The sequence below is a fragment of the Schistocerca nitens genome, chromosome 8, assembly GCF_023898315.1.
Source record: "Schistocerca nitens isolate TAMUIC-IGC-003100 chromosome 8, iqSchNite1.1, whole genome shotgun sequence".
Classification (NCBI taxonomy): Eukaryota; Metazoa; Arthropoda; class Insecta; order Orthoptera; family Acrididae; genus Schistocerca; species Schistocerca nitens.
The window spans coordinates 102,851,859-102,867,097 of NC_064621.1; positions in this window are offsets into that span (position 1 = coordinate 102,851,859).

Consider the following 15,239-nt stretch of genomic DNA (forward strand, 5'->3'; position numbering starts at 1 on the left):
ATCCTACGCAGTGCCGTAGGGGACCGCACCGCCACTTCCCAGCAAATTAGGGACACTGTTGCTCCTGGGGTATCGGCGAGGACCATTCGCAACCGTCTCCATGAAGCTGGGCTACGGTCCCACACACCGTTAGGCCGTCTTCCGCTCACGCCCCAACATCGTGCAGCCCGCCTCCAGTGGTGTCGCGACAGGCGTGAATGGAGGGACGAATGGAGACGTGTCGTCTTCAGCGATGAGAGTCGCTTCTGCCTTGGTGCCAATGATGGTCGTATGCGTGTTTGGCGCCGTGCAGGTGAGCGCCACAATCAGGACTGCATACGACCGAGGCACACAGGGCCAACACCCGGCATCATGGTGTGGGGAGCGATCTCCTACACTGGCCGTACACCACTGGTGATCGTCGAGGGGACACTGAATAGTGCACGGTACATCCAAACCGTCATCGAACCCATCGTTCTACCATTCCTAGACCGGCAAGGGAACTTGCTGTTCCAACAGGACAATGCACGTCCGCATGTATCCCGTGCCACCCAACGTGCTCTAGAAGGTGTAAGTCAACTACCCTGGCCAGCAAGATCTCCGGATCTGTCCTCCGTTGAGCATGTTTGGGACTGGATGAAGCGTCGTCTCACGCGGTCTGCACGTCCAGCACGAACGCTGGTCCAACTGAGGCGCCAGGTGGAAATGGCATGGCAAGCCGTTCCACAGGACTACATCCAGCATCTCTACGATCGTCTCCATGGGAGAATAGCAGCCTGCATTGCTGCGAAAGGTGGATATACACTGTACTAGTGCCGACATTGTGCATGCTCTGTTGCCTGTGTCTATGTGCCTGTGGTTCTGTCAGTGTGATCATGTGATGTATCTGACCCCAGGAATGTGTCAATAAAGTTTCCCCTTCCTGGGACAATGAATTCACGGTGTTCTTATTTCAATTTCCAGGAGTGTATATCTGTAACGTGAAGTCTGGAGCATTGAAACTCTAAAAATGGTTCAAATGGCTCTGAGTACTATGGGACTTAACATCTGAGGTCATCAGTCCCCTAGAACTTAGAACTACTTAAACCTAATTAAGGACATTACACACATCCATGCGCGAGGCAGGATTCGAGCCAGCGACCGTAGCTGTCGCGCGGTTCCAGACTGTAGCGCCTAGAACCGCTCGCCACTCCGGCCGGCCTTTGAAACTCATATGGTTACTGCTGTTTGTGTACTAGCTCTGTTTGTGACGATTATGCTCTTTTGTGCAGAGAGTGTTCAATAATGAGGGAGTCCATTACGTAGCAGACTCTTCCATTCTCCGCCCTGTGAATTTTCCGCCCTGTGATATTTCCTCCCAGAAAAGGTCGAGGAAGGGCCCACTAATCCCCTGGAGACGCGAGCTAGCATGCTCAAGCCGTACGGTTCTAGGCATACTATATGCTGTATGTAACAATTTCAGTGTTATTAGTTCTGATTGTATATGTTTTTACGTAGAGAGTTCTTACTGATTGAAAGTAAATTTTTGCAGAAATTTGCTTTAGAACACATAGAAAGCAACGTTGCCCAAATGGAGCACAAAATAAGTAAATAAATAAATAAACAAGAAAATAGCCGTCAGGTTTTTGAAGCGCTATTTGTTGGCTGGTTCAATGCTGAAATTACGTCAGAGAAGCACTCGGCCCAAAGGACATGAAAGAAGATGCAAAAATAACGTTCAAGAGTACATTTGTAGATGATCAAAAAATTGACGAGAGTAACAAAAGTTAAGAACGTATTAGAGAGGTGGTTCTTGATAAAACTGAAGGACTTAAAGAAAACGTAGAAAATCTTGCACATAACTGTCTAGCAAAAGAAGACAGTGAATTATTTGAAGAAAGAGCAAATGAAGAAGAATCCAATGAAAGTAGTAGTAATATTTTCTTTTCTGACATCTGTCAGTGACCTTCGACTGTCTTGGAAATCTAACAGTTGAATCATCAAAATAGTAAGTGACAAAAAATTTAAAAACAAACATTACTCATTCGTTTTTGTTTAGCAAACAATGAGATAAAAAAGCGTTAACTAACAATTAACGTCTCCTTCTATATCAGCCACAGCGTGAGAATGTTTTTAGAACTTGGGTGGCACAGCCAACTAAAAATCACAGTTTGTACTTTTCTTGTTGTAGTCTCTTTACCACAGGCACGAGTTTGAACAACGCATATAAATTTGTTAAAAGTTATCAAGCGTGGTTGAATTTTTGAACCTTAAAACCTTAGGAACAAGTCTAACTATAAACAGAAATACATTAACTAGAGAGTACCTCAAACGGAAGAATCGTCCTATCGGGATTAGTAAATAAATAATTTTGTGAGGATGGTAATTGGTGAGGATGACAGAAGTCCCCGTTGGGTTCCAAAATACATAGCTAAACCACTACATAAACGTCAGTCTGAAGGAGAACAAAATATTCGACGTGTAGATAGCAAAATAGGAAATTAATACAGGTCTGCGTGAGCTCGAAATTGATCATGGCGGATAACGCCAAGTTATTCAATAACTTAATATTTAAATAGCTCAGGAGTCTGATCTTTACATCAGTAGTGCGCGTCTTTCTAAGGTGAATGGGAACTCACAAAAAGCAAGTTTATATTCCAAAGATATGATCATTCATCATCACAACCAAGAGAAAACCAATTTTGCGTTTGGTATTTCATGTCACGTCCACAGTTGTGGTCGTTAGAGATTTAGACTTCGCTCGGTTTGTTGGTTACGAGAGAGGTGGGGATGGGGGGAGGAAGCTACCATGACCTCTTTAAGGAACCTTTACAGCATTTGCTTAAACAAGGCAAATCAAATACGGTAGACAATGGATGGCTAGATGATTGAGCCCTCGTTAGCCACTGCGCCAACCTCGCTTTGTACGGTAAAGAACAAACAGACAGTAGATAGAACAAAATAAGACTTCACAGAGACTTAAGAATATTTCAGTACATAAAGAAGATTCGGTTCTTTTACAGCACCAGACAGCAGTCATTGTCAATAGATACATTTTCATAGAAGTGCACTTATTTAATACACGTAAATATTAAGTGGCATTATGTTCACACAGCGTAGTGTAGCTTAATGTTAACTGTTAATATGTAAACACTACTGAGGTATGGGATTAGTGGCGCTTTGGGTTTGGATGCGTTAGAAATCACATACCTACACTTTTAAAAATAATCTGATTCCCATCGCACTTTTCCAGGCTTTGGATTGGCTAAATGGCAAAAGTAATTTTATTGTCATTTAGGCGTGTTTAAAATTAGCTTATAAGCTTCGTCAAATATTTTTATCTTTTTTGTTTTTGTTTTTGTTTTTTATTTTTTTAAAGATTGCTATTTACATTTCATATATTTTTTATTTATATAGGCTACATATTCTGATACGTTATTTAGTCTAGTTTTTGAAGGTAGGACATAGCCTTCAAGCAAGCCCTTATCTCATCATCCTCCCCATACTTTTTCAATATTTTCTCCAGCGTTTCATCCTGTTTCATGTACACCGTTTTCTTTCTTTTACCTTCCATACTCAGCTCTGTTCTCATTAACGCGCACGCTGAATTTTCTGCTTCTCTTTTAATGCAAGTAATTATATCACTAATTTTAGGATTTGGTTTGGAAAGCATATTATTAATTTTTTTATGCCAGCCTTCTAGGGAATTAGTTGTTCGATGGAGCAGTTTGTAGTAGCTCCAAAGGTTGAAAGGGTTTTCTTCATTTTCCAACCATCTCTCTACAAAATAGTCGAAAAAGTTAGAAAGCCTAGGAACATCCGGTGACTGTGAATGTATCTCCAGCCAGCCATCACGTACATCTTCAGGCCGTAGAAACGCCAGTGCAGCACACATGCGAATTTGTTGTCTCACTCCTTCATTTTCTTTATATTCACGAGTGAGTCCAAGATCCTGCACTTTCTCCAAAGAGAGACTTTTTCATGTAGAACGACCGTCCATGCGCTGAGGAAGTTGGTAACGTATGTATAATTGCAGAAGTCGCTGCTGACTCAAAATCTACAGTCACACTTGCAGGGTTCCATTCAGGAATATTTTCCAGCACATTTCTGAAAAGTCGGATGTATGTGTTGTAACCTCCCCGCAGGAAATTTAGATAAATGAAAATAATGTGAAATGGAGCCAAGTGTAACCTCCCAACAAAAATAATGTTTAATAATAATGCAAAATGGAACCATGCGTAACCTCCCGACAAAAATTAAGGAATGAAAATTGACCAAAAACCACACAATAATATTAATTAAATAATGAACCATGAACGAAATGTAACATCCTAACAGAAATAATAATATCGGGTAAATTTTATAAGGACAGCTGCGCTGACCTTCGGCCCTGTATTCTGAATAACAAAAAGCAAAATTCTTACCTCAATAAAAACTGCAACTATATCTGCTCTTATTTATCGACACAGCTTCGTGCAATGCTGGCGTATATTTTTTTTTTGTTCTTGGAAGGAATGCATAGGAAATATTCTTTAAATTGAAATGAATGCTTTTTCTTCAAAAGAGTGGAAAAATTCTTTAAATTGAAATGAATACTTTTCTTTAAAAGAGTTACTTTATAAGAATTATTATTGGGGTATTTTTCTGAACAAATTAAATTACAGTTAACATACATTATTAAATATGCGCAAGACTGCTTCTTTACCTTCCATAACAATACTGATCCTCCAGAGTCCTGACAAGAATCGCGAGCAGAGCATACAGCCGACGCATGCCGACTCCCTACTACCGTATCCGACTGACTACTACTGCAGACTCGCGACAGGCTAGCGCAGACTGATTTCTACTGTCGACTCGCGCAGACTAGCGACAAGCAACAACTAACAATAAACTACTCTCTGGTCAGAGATTCTGTCATGCCTCGCCCATCGCCGGCGAAGCATACACCTTACATAACCCTCCACTGGGGGGGCAAAAATTTGGCAGCGAAGGTGAGTCAATTGGACTTGCCATGAGCAACAAATTTTTCATAATTAATTAACTTTACAATCACAGAATATTTACAGATATATATAGGTGCAGAACATGAAATAAAATATAGTGCACACACACTGAGTACAGACATATCAAGCAATGGCAAAATGTATACACAATGAGTACAAAACATATTAACAAATGGCAAAAGTGCACACACACTGTAGTTCAGAACATATCAGGAAAACACAAATGTATAGGCAACGAGTACAAATCATATTGAGAAATGACAAAAGGGCACACGCACTGTAGTTCAGAACATATCAGGGAATCACAAAATGTATACGCAATGAATACAAATCATGTTAACAAAATGACGAAAGTGCACACGCACTGTAGTACAAAACATATCTGGGAATCACAAAATGTATACGTAAGGAGTACAGATGGCATAAAGTGCACACGCACTGTAAAACTCTCTCATATTTTTACAACAAATAAACCTAATTAGTACAAATCATATTGACAAATGACAAAAGTGCACACGCACTGAAGTTCAGAACGTATTAAGTAAAGACAAAATGTATACACAATGAGTACAAAACATATTAACAAATGGCAAAAGTGCACACATACTGTAGTACAGAACATATCCGGAAATCATAAAATAACATATCAAGGAGTGAAATAAAGTTCACATGCACTATAGAAGTCTTTAGTATTTTTAGGACAACTGATCTTGTTAACAAATGAAATGAAGTGCACACGCACTGTATATGTCATTATCATTTTACAAGAATTAGGAAAGGAATGGGAAGGATTGCGTCATGGTTGTAGCACTTTAGGTTGCACGCAGCTGCACTGAAAGTCCATATCTTTCTATAGAAGCGCAACACCAAGTGAGACAATCTGAAGCTCTTTTCCTTGAAGTATTAATCAGTGTAGCCAAGACACTGAAATGTCGTAATAATATTCCATGCTATCATTTTGGTAGTACACTAGGTACACCAAACAGTGGGACCATAATAACATCTCCATCGCTCAAGGTGGTGGACAGTAGACCAACGTAGAATTAGTGCAAAAACCAAATATAGTGCTCCATGATCATGAGGATAGACAGGACAAATGGATATTGCAGTAATTTCTGGTAATTAGCTCAGAAGGTGAAGGACATTAAGTCACATAGTAGTCTTCATTGAGAATTACACTAGTCTAACAACTGATTTGAGTAACTGGTGGCACTCATCGCCCAGTTACTGAACATTTCTGTACCATGTATGTAGTATTACAGAATAATGTTCATAAATCGTTTGTTTACAGAGAACATTGGCACTCATTGCCCAGCTACAAACCATCAGAAGTCATCATTCAAAACAGAAGCTAATGAATGGCGTAGTATTAACATAATTCAGTTAATTATAGTAGTCATTGACACTCATTGGCCATCTTATTACAACAATCAGTGGCATTCATTGGCCAGTTACAAAGCATTTTTTTTGTATTCTTCAGAAGTCATTATTAAAAATGAGTTAATTATTGGCATAGCATTTATACATAATTAGTCTAATTATAGTAACCATTGGCATCATATGTCATTTTATTACAATAAACAGTGGCATCCATTGGCCAGTTACAAAGCATTTTTTTTTATTATTCAGAAGTCATTATTGAAGTGACATACTATTCAGAGCTGATCAGTATTATTCAGAACTCTCTTAAACTAGTAGCATTATTTGGGACTGGTAATTACTTTGTTTGCTTTTGAGTTATTGCTGCAAATGAAGATGTGTAACGTCATTCGTCATGAGTCAGCTGTAGCAAGGTTATGAAACAAGTAGAGTATATGTGATCACATTCATAAATGATAGACACAACTGGGTAAAAAAATGCAAGTACTAGAACAGGTTTAATAAGTAACAGGTTTAGTAAGTATCATGAAAAGCTTCTCCTGGAATAAATACAAAATGGATTATTGAGCTGAAAGAAGAAACGCATATTATGCTGAAAAGTAATGAACTTCGAATTAACAGGTAGTGAAATGTGTATAAAAAATATATGTTCTCTAGCTGTCCTTTCCAAAACCTTCAGTCATCATACCATGCTATATAATACATACTGTCAAAACGAACTGCAACAAATACTTAAATAACTACATAGCATCTCTTAACTAACAGCAAATATATAAAATTCATCATTATTTTCATCTGCAAAGAAAAAACTTCATTATCCACATTAGCATATTCTTCATCATTATTCATCATTATCCATATCATCATAACTCCATTATTATCATCACCTGCAAAGAAAAACTTCATTATCCATATTAGCATATTCTTCATCATTATCCATATCATCATAACTCCATTATTATCATCACCTGTAAAGAAAAACTTCATTATCCATTTTAGCACATTCTTCATCATTATTCATCACCATTCATTATCATCTGCAAAAGAGTCACTTCATTATTCATTATACAACTATTCCTTATTTCTATCATATTTAATCACTAAAACTAAAATGTGTAGTTTTGTCTGACAGCCTGCATCAATCGCCTCGTATTCTGAAAGAAAAAATTAGTTAAAACTGCTATTCTACGATGTGTATAGTATATTCTTGTTAATGCTTGTTAATTCTGATCCATTTACTCTTCATCACGAGGTATTGCATCCTCTTTCGTTCATTCCGAAGGTGAAATTCCCATTTCTGTTTAATTTATTTCGTTTACACGTTATTTCTTTCAGAAAATGATGAACAAAGATTAATGTCTTGCATTTAATTCATATACCCATTAGGTAAAAACTGGTTTATAGTAACATAATTGAGCATACAGCATAGCATGACAGAAAACGTAATATGTCAAAAACATCGACAGTGTTCAAAAGCAAAAATGTACACAGTGTATCACAATGTAGCAGCAAAAAAAAAAGTGTAAAATAGTCACGATGTTTAGCTATCATAAGGCAAAATGTTAAAGTCAACTGGTGTTTGTTTATATCTTAAATATTTCATAGTACATACAAACAAAACAGGAAAACAATCATATATACATAAAAATGGAAAATATGCACCGTCTGATGTGTAACGACAAGAAAACGAACCTGCTAACCTTACCTTGCCGAGCACTTCCCAAGAAAAAATACGACAATCATCAGTAAGTAGTCACATAAATATAATTGCATAAGTTGTCAAAAAATATGTAAGTTCATCTGGAAAAATATGCACGGTCTGTTGTGTAACGACAAAAAAAGCGACCTGCTAACCTTACCTTGCCGGGCACTTGTCAAGAAAAAAAAAAAAAACGATAATCATCAGTAAGTGTTCATATGGATAGAATTGCATAAGCGGTCATAAAAAAATTAGGAAATCGCATTACAGTGTGATAAATCATAAAGTATTTTCATTCAATAAAAGGTTTGACGTTCGACATGTGGTGGTTCCCTTTGGTTTTTCTGGTTCTCAAAGTTTCGACGTGTACGACATTGGGGTGATGTTCAAATGGCTCTGGGCACTATGGGACTCAACTGCTGTGGTCGTAAGTCCCCCAGAACTTAGAACTACTTAAACCCAACTAACCTAAGGACATCACACACATCCATGCCCGAGGCAGGATTCGAACCTGCGACCGTAGCAGTCGCACGGTTCCGGACTGCGCGCCTAGAACCGCGAGACCACCGCGGCCGGCTTGGGGTGAGGAATGCTGCGAATTCGATATGGACCTGCGTATAGAAGTTCAAATTTACTGCATTTACTCTTTCCTTTGTTGGATAAATAGTGTAATGTACTAATATCTTCTGTCCAATGTGAAAGTCACGGCGTATACAAACCTGTTTTTGCTGTCTTCTCCGGCGCTCTGCGGCACGTTTGATGTTGTTCAGCGCAATGTCAATTATTTCATGGTGTCGTAGTCGACGAGATGTCGGAAATGTTACTAATTCTTTAATTTTGTTAGGTGGTTCAACATTTTTCAGTATAACAGACGGAGATAGCATAGTAGATTCATTCGGTATGGAATTAATTACATCTTGGAATGAGAGTATGTGTGTGTCCCAATCAATATGTTTTTTATGGCAGTAAATTCTACACAGTTTACCAATTTCTTTCATTAATCGTTCACAAGGGTTCGAAGAAGCATGGTACCTGGATATATATATCGGAGAAATGTATCTAGCTCGTAACATACGTGTCCATATAGCAGATCGAAACTGTGATCCATTGTCGGAAATTACTTTCAACACATGCCCTACATGAAATAGAAAATGTTCTACAAATGCTTTCGAAACAGTTTTAGCAGTAGCTTTGCGTAACGGAGTGAAGGTAACAAATTTTGAAGTGAGTTCAACAGCGACAAAGATGTAGCAAAAACCTCTATTACTTCTGGGAATCGGACCAAAAATGTCTACAGCGGCCATATGTCTCAATTTAACAGGTACAATGGGATGTAATGGAGGAATATGTGAAGTCGTGTCTGATTTAGCTTTCTGGCAGATTTTACATGACGCTAAAACTCGTCGTATACGTTTCTCCATGTTGGCAAAATAACAGTTCTGTCTCAGTATAAGAAAACATTTTCTAGCTCCGTAATGTGCGTAACTTAAATGAGTATACCAGATTAATTTGTTAACAAGTTCGTCAGGAATGCATAATAACCAATTGTTGCTGTCAGGATGAGAGCGGCGAAACAGAATGTCATTGCGTACAGTGTAATGGTTTCTAATGGTAACATTATTCCTATCTTGCCAAATGTGTTTGATTTCTTTCCATACGTTGTCTTTACTCTGCTCTTGTGCTGTGTCTTGTAATGACGATGAAATGAAATTTTCAAATGCAACTTGTTGAAAGTACATGACGCTGAAATTTGCTTTGCAGAAGTTGGTTGCGATGTCTTGCTGATTGTTGCTGAGAGAACGGGATAGTGCATCTGCTACAATATTTTGTGTGCCGGGAATGTGAACAATTGTAAAATTAAATTCCTGTAGATAAAGTTTCCATCTGCTTAAGCTGTCGTGTGTAAATTTAGCCGAAAGTAAAAACTGTATCGCTCTGTGGTCTGTGTAAACTGTAGTGTGTCTTCCATAAAGAAAATGTCTAAATCTGGTAAAAGCCCATACAACACACACTGTTTCAAGTTCTGTAACAGAATAATTACGTTCAGCAGGTGACAGAATGCGCCTTGCAAATGCGATCTTTTTAATTACTGTGCAACCATCTTCTTCAATTTCTTGAAAAATATGTACGCCTAAAGCGGTGTTAGAACTGTCGGTAGCAATGGAAAAATTTCTGGTAACATCTGGGTGCGATAAAAGAGGTGCATTCAACAGGGCTTCTTTCAGGGTCACAAATTCAGAATGTGCTTCCCTATCCCAGGACCAAATAGTGTTTTTACTTGTCAATTGACATAATCTGGGGGTATCTAAAGCAGAGTAATGAATAAATTTACGAAAAAAATACACTCCTGGAAATGGAAAAAAGAACACATTGACACCGGTGTGTCGGACCCACCATACTTGCTCCGGACACTGCGAGAGGGCTGTACAAGCAATGATCACACGCACGGCACAGCGGACACACCAGGAACCGCGGTGTTGGCCGTCGAATGGCGCTAGCTGCGCAGCATTTGTGCACCGCCGCCGTCAGTGTCAGCCAGTTTGCCGTGGCATACGGAGCTCCATCGCAGTCTTTAACACTGGTAGCATGCCGCGACAGCGTGGACGTGAACCGTATGTGCAGTTGACGGACTTTGAGCGAGGGCGTATAGTAGGCATGCGGGAGGCCGGGTGGACGTACCGCCGAATTGCTCAACACGTGGGGCGTGAGGTCTCCACAGTACATCGATGTTGTCGCCAGTGGTCGGCGGAAGGTGCACGTGCCCGTCGACCTGGGACCGGACCGCAGCGACGCACGGATGCACGCCAAGACCGTAGGATCCTACGCAGTGCCGTAGGGGACCGCACCGCCACTTCCCAGCAAATTAGGGACACTGTTGCTCCTGGGGTATCGGCGAGGACCATTCGCAACCGTCTCCATGAAGCTGGGCTACGGTCCCGCACACCGTTAGGCCGTCTTCCGCTCACGCCCCAACATCGTGCAGCCCGCCTCCAGTGGTGTCGCGACAGGCGTGAATGGAGGGACGAATGGAGACGTGTCGTCTTCAGCGATGAGAGTCGCTTCTGCCTTGGTGCCAATGATGGTCGTATGCGTGTTTGGCGCCGTGCAGGTGAGCGCCACAATCAGGACTGCATACGACCGAGGCACACAGGGCCAACACCCGGCATCATGGTGTGGGGAGCGATCTCCTACACTGGCCGTACACCACTGGTGATCGTCGAGGGGACACTGAATAGTGCACGGTACATCCAAACCGTCATCCAACCCATCGTTCTACCATTCCTAGACCGGCAAGGGAACTTGCTGTTCCAACAGGACAATGCACGTCCGCATGTATCCCGTGCCACCCAACGTGCTCTAGAAGGTGTAAGTCAACTACCCTGGCCAGCAAGATCTCCGGATCTGTCCCCCATTGAGCATGTTTGGGACTGGATGAAGCGTCGTCTCACGCGGTCTGCACGTCCAGCACGAACGCTGGTCCAACTGAGGCGCCAGGTGGAAATGGCATGGCAAGCCGTTCCACAGGACTACATCCAGCATCTCTACGATCGTCTCCATGGGAGAATAGCAGCCTGCATTGCTGCGAAAGGTGGATATACACTGTACTAGTGCCGACATTGTGCATGCTCTGTTGCCTGTGTCTATGTGCCTGTGGTTCTGTCAGTGTGATCATGTGATGTATCTGACCCCAGGAATGTGTCAATAAAGTTTCCCTTTCCTGGGACAATGAATTCACGGTGTTCTTATTTCAATTTCCAGGAGTGTAATTAAGCCCAAAAAGCTACGTAGTTGCCTCTTCGTCGTAGGAACAGTAATGTCACGTAAAGCTTGAAGTTTTTCCGGGTCAGGCGTAATGCCCTCTGCTGAAATTACATGTCCAAGAAATTTTATAGAAGTTTTACCAAAGTGCGATTTACCGAGATTAATTGTGAGTCCTTGTGCACGAAAAGTTTGCAACAGTTGTTCAAGAATCTGATTGTGTTCAGACCAGTTAGCTTCTGCAATAAGAATGTCGTCAACGTACGTTGTGATTCTGTCTTTAAGTTCTGTCGGAAGTATTGTATTCAAATAGCGAATAAAAGCTGCTGAAGAAATTGTTAAGCCGAACGGTAATTTACAAAATTGATAACAGTCACCAAAACAGAGAAATGCTGTGTACTTTCTGCAGTTCGGATGGAGCTGAATTTCCCAAAATCCCGATTTCAAATCTAATGTGGAATAAATAGCAGTACCATGAAATTTCTGTAGAAGTTCTTCTAGTGTCTGTGGGCGATCTGTTTCATTAATAATAATGTCATTGATGTGACGCGAATCAAGTACGAGGCGAAGTGAACCATCCTTTTTCTTAACAATATGGAGCGGGTTTATGTACGGACTAACTGCCGGTTCAATAATTCCTTGGTCAAGCATAGCTTGCAATTCTTTCTTAACTTGTTCTCTATGAATATATGGAATGGGATAATGCTTGGCTTTAAATGTGTCGTGCTGTTTAACTTGAAATTCATACATAAAACCGGACATAGTACCAGGAACGTTGTCAAAAACTGGAGCTTGCTGTAAAAGAATTTTGTGTAGTTGCGTGCGTTCGTCGTCTGTATTTGCACTGCTCTGTTTAACTTTATCAGAAATCATCTGTATAACGTCATACTCGGCTTCGCCTGGAGTATTATGGTTGTGCACATACGTATCTGTGAGCAATGTGAAATGACAGTCTAAGTTACGTGATGCGGAAATGACCTCTGTACGATTAATTGTTTGTTCTTCTGCAGATAAAGAGTGCTGAAATTCTAAAGCCAGTTGTACATTTTCATCCTTTAACATTAAATAAGAATTTTGAAAGTCAATAATGGCATCGTGTTGTACCAGAAAATTCGTACCTGAAATAATGTCTGTCGTCAATATGCGAACAATCCAAAAATTTGATTGAAACGTATGACCTGCAATACAAAATGATAAATGTGTCTGTAATTTTACATCTACTCCTTTACTAGATACTGCTCCTTTTACTTTGGTTTTGCCTAATGGTAACGTTGGATAGGTATTCTCTTTGTTACACTCGTTAAAAGTTTCTTCATTTATAACTGACATAGGTGATCCAGAATCGATTACTGCAGAAAATTTCGATGATCCAATTTTAACTTCGATGACAGGGTGTGAAATGGTTTTTTGAATAACTGGTCTTTCTTGCAAAAGAATGTCTCGGATGTCGTCAAAAGTAATAACATTTTCGTGAACAACATTCTGTGTATCTGAAGTATTGCTTACGTTGCTGGAAGATGCAACCTGTACTGTATCTAGTCAAATTCGATCTGACGTGTTATTATTTTCAGGAGGATGCTGTGGCATTTCGACTATTTGAACTGTTCTGTTATTTCTTCCAGACGTATTTCGTTCTGAATGATACCTTCTGTCTGGTTCATTCATGATAATATGTTGTTGCTGATGTTCTTGCAGCTGATGAGATCGACTGTTATTAAATGTACGCTGAAAATTGTGCTCAGTATTTTTCCGTCTGTCATGATAGTCATTTCTATACGGTGCATTCCGATAGGAATTGAAATAGTGTGTTTTCTGTACGTACTGATTCCCTTATTGCTGTGTGTTACTATTTGTTGGGGCTGAGACTATACGTGCACGTGGCGAAACATGAACGCTTGGTTGACCTTGTAGACTGCATTGTTGGTTAGGTATGCTAACCGGCTGGTTTTGTTGCTGTTGGGAAAAACCTCTATTGTTACCAAAACGTGGTTCCTGTTGCTGATAATTTTGACGATACTGATAATTAAAATTTTGTCTGTTATTAAAGTTCTGGTAGTTTTCGTTCCTGAAGCGTCTATTAGCTTTGCTATTGAAATTACGTGTCTGCTCGTAATTGCTGTTTGTTTGTTGACCTTGGTTATTATATGAAAAATTTTTGTTTATAAAGGAATAATCCGATTGCTGCACTTGCAAAAGCTGTAACAGATCTCTGAATGCCGAAATATTTTCTTTTTGCTGACCCGTTAAAAGTGACACCCTTAATGATCGTGGCAATTTAGAAATACATAATTGAATAAGTGCAGATTCACTATATGGTTCACTTAAGTACTGGTTTTGTTGGACCATGTGCTCAAAAAATTGCGTGACACTGGGAAAATTTGAGTTCTCATAATTTGGTAAACTAATTAGTTGATCCTTAATTCCGCACTGTGTCATTTTTAAATACTTTAAATTTTCTCACGGATAGAAAATGTTTGTAATCAAAATTATCGTCTCTGTATGTCTGAACAGGTTCACGATTGTATGAGAATCTATTTGTCTGTGACTGTTCGGAATCTAACTCAAGTACTCTCTGTAAATTACCTAAATTATACTGGCTGTGTGAGTCTGACAAATGTTCGCTGTGATGTATTAAACGCTGAAACATTTTTCATCTCTGTTACCTCTTGCTGTAAAGTTGACAATTTTCTACGTAATGTATTATTAGACGAATCTATCTCACTGATCGTCTGCTGTAAATTTTGGAATTCAGCTGTTTGATTAAACGAAATCGGGGATGTGGTGTCACTGCCAGACACCACACTTGCTAGGTGGTAGGTTAAATCGGCCGCGGTCCATTAGTACATGTCGGACCCGCGTGGGGCCACTGTGTGATCGCAGACCGAGCGCCACCACACGGCAGGTCTCGAGAGACGTACGAGAACTCGCCCCAGTTGTACGACGACGTTGCTAGCGACTATACGGACGAAGCCTTTGCTCTCATTTTGCCGAGAGACAGTTAGAATAACGTTCAGCTAAGTTAATGGCTACGACTTAGCAAGGCGCCAATTGTCACAGTGCATGTATCTTACGAGTCTCACTTGTATCGCCACAATCTCCAGATGTCTCATCAAGAACGATGTATACAAGGACTGATTAAAAGTTAAGTATATTCCAAAGCTACGTATTTTCTTTATAGCATTCATTAAGTCTCCTGTTTCAGACCTCACTCCATCCTTCGTGAGTTAGCGCGTGCATCTTGGCCGCCTCTTTCAATTAGTGTGCGTAGTGTTGGCAAGTCTGCCGACACTACAGGGGAAGCGTCGTCTGATTTGTTGTCGTTATTACTCTCAATAACGTCAATACGACTGACCTATTCATTATATCTTTCAGTCAGTATTTTTACCTGATCATCGTTTTTAGTGTCAGAAGCATAAATTTGTTTTTGTATTTTACGTGTG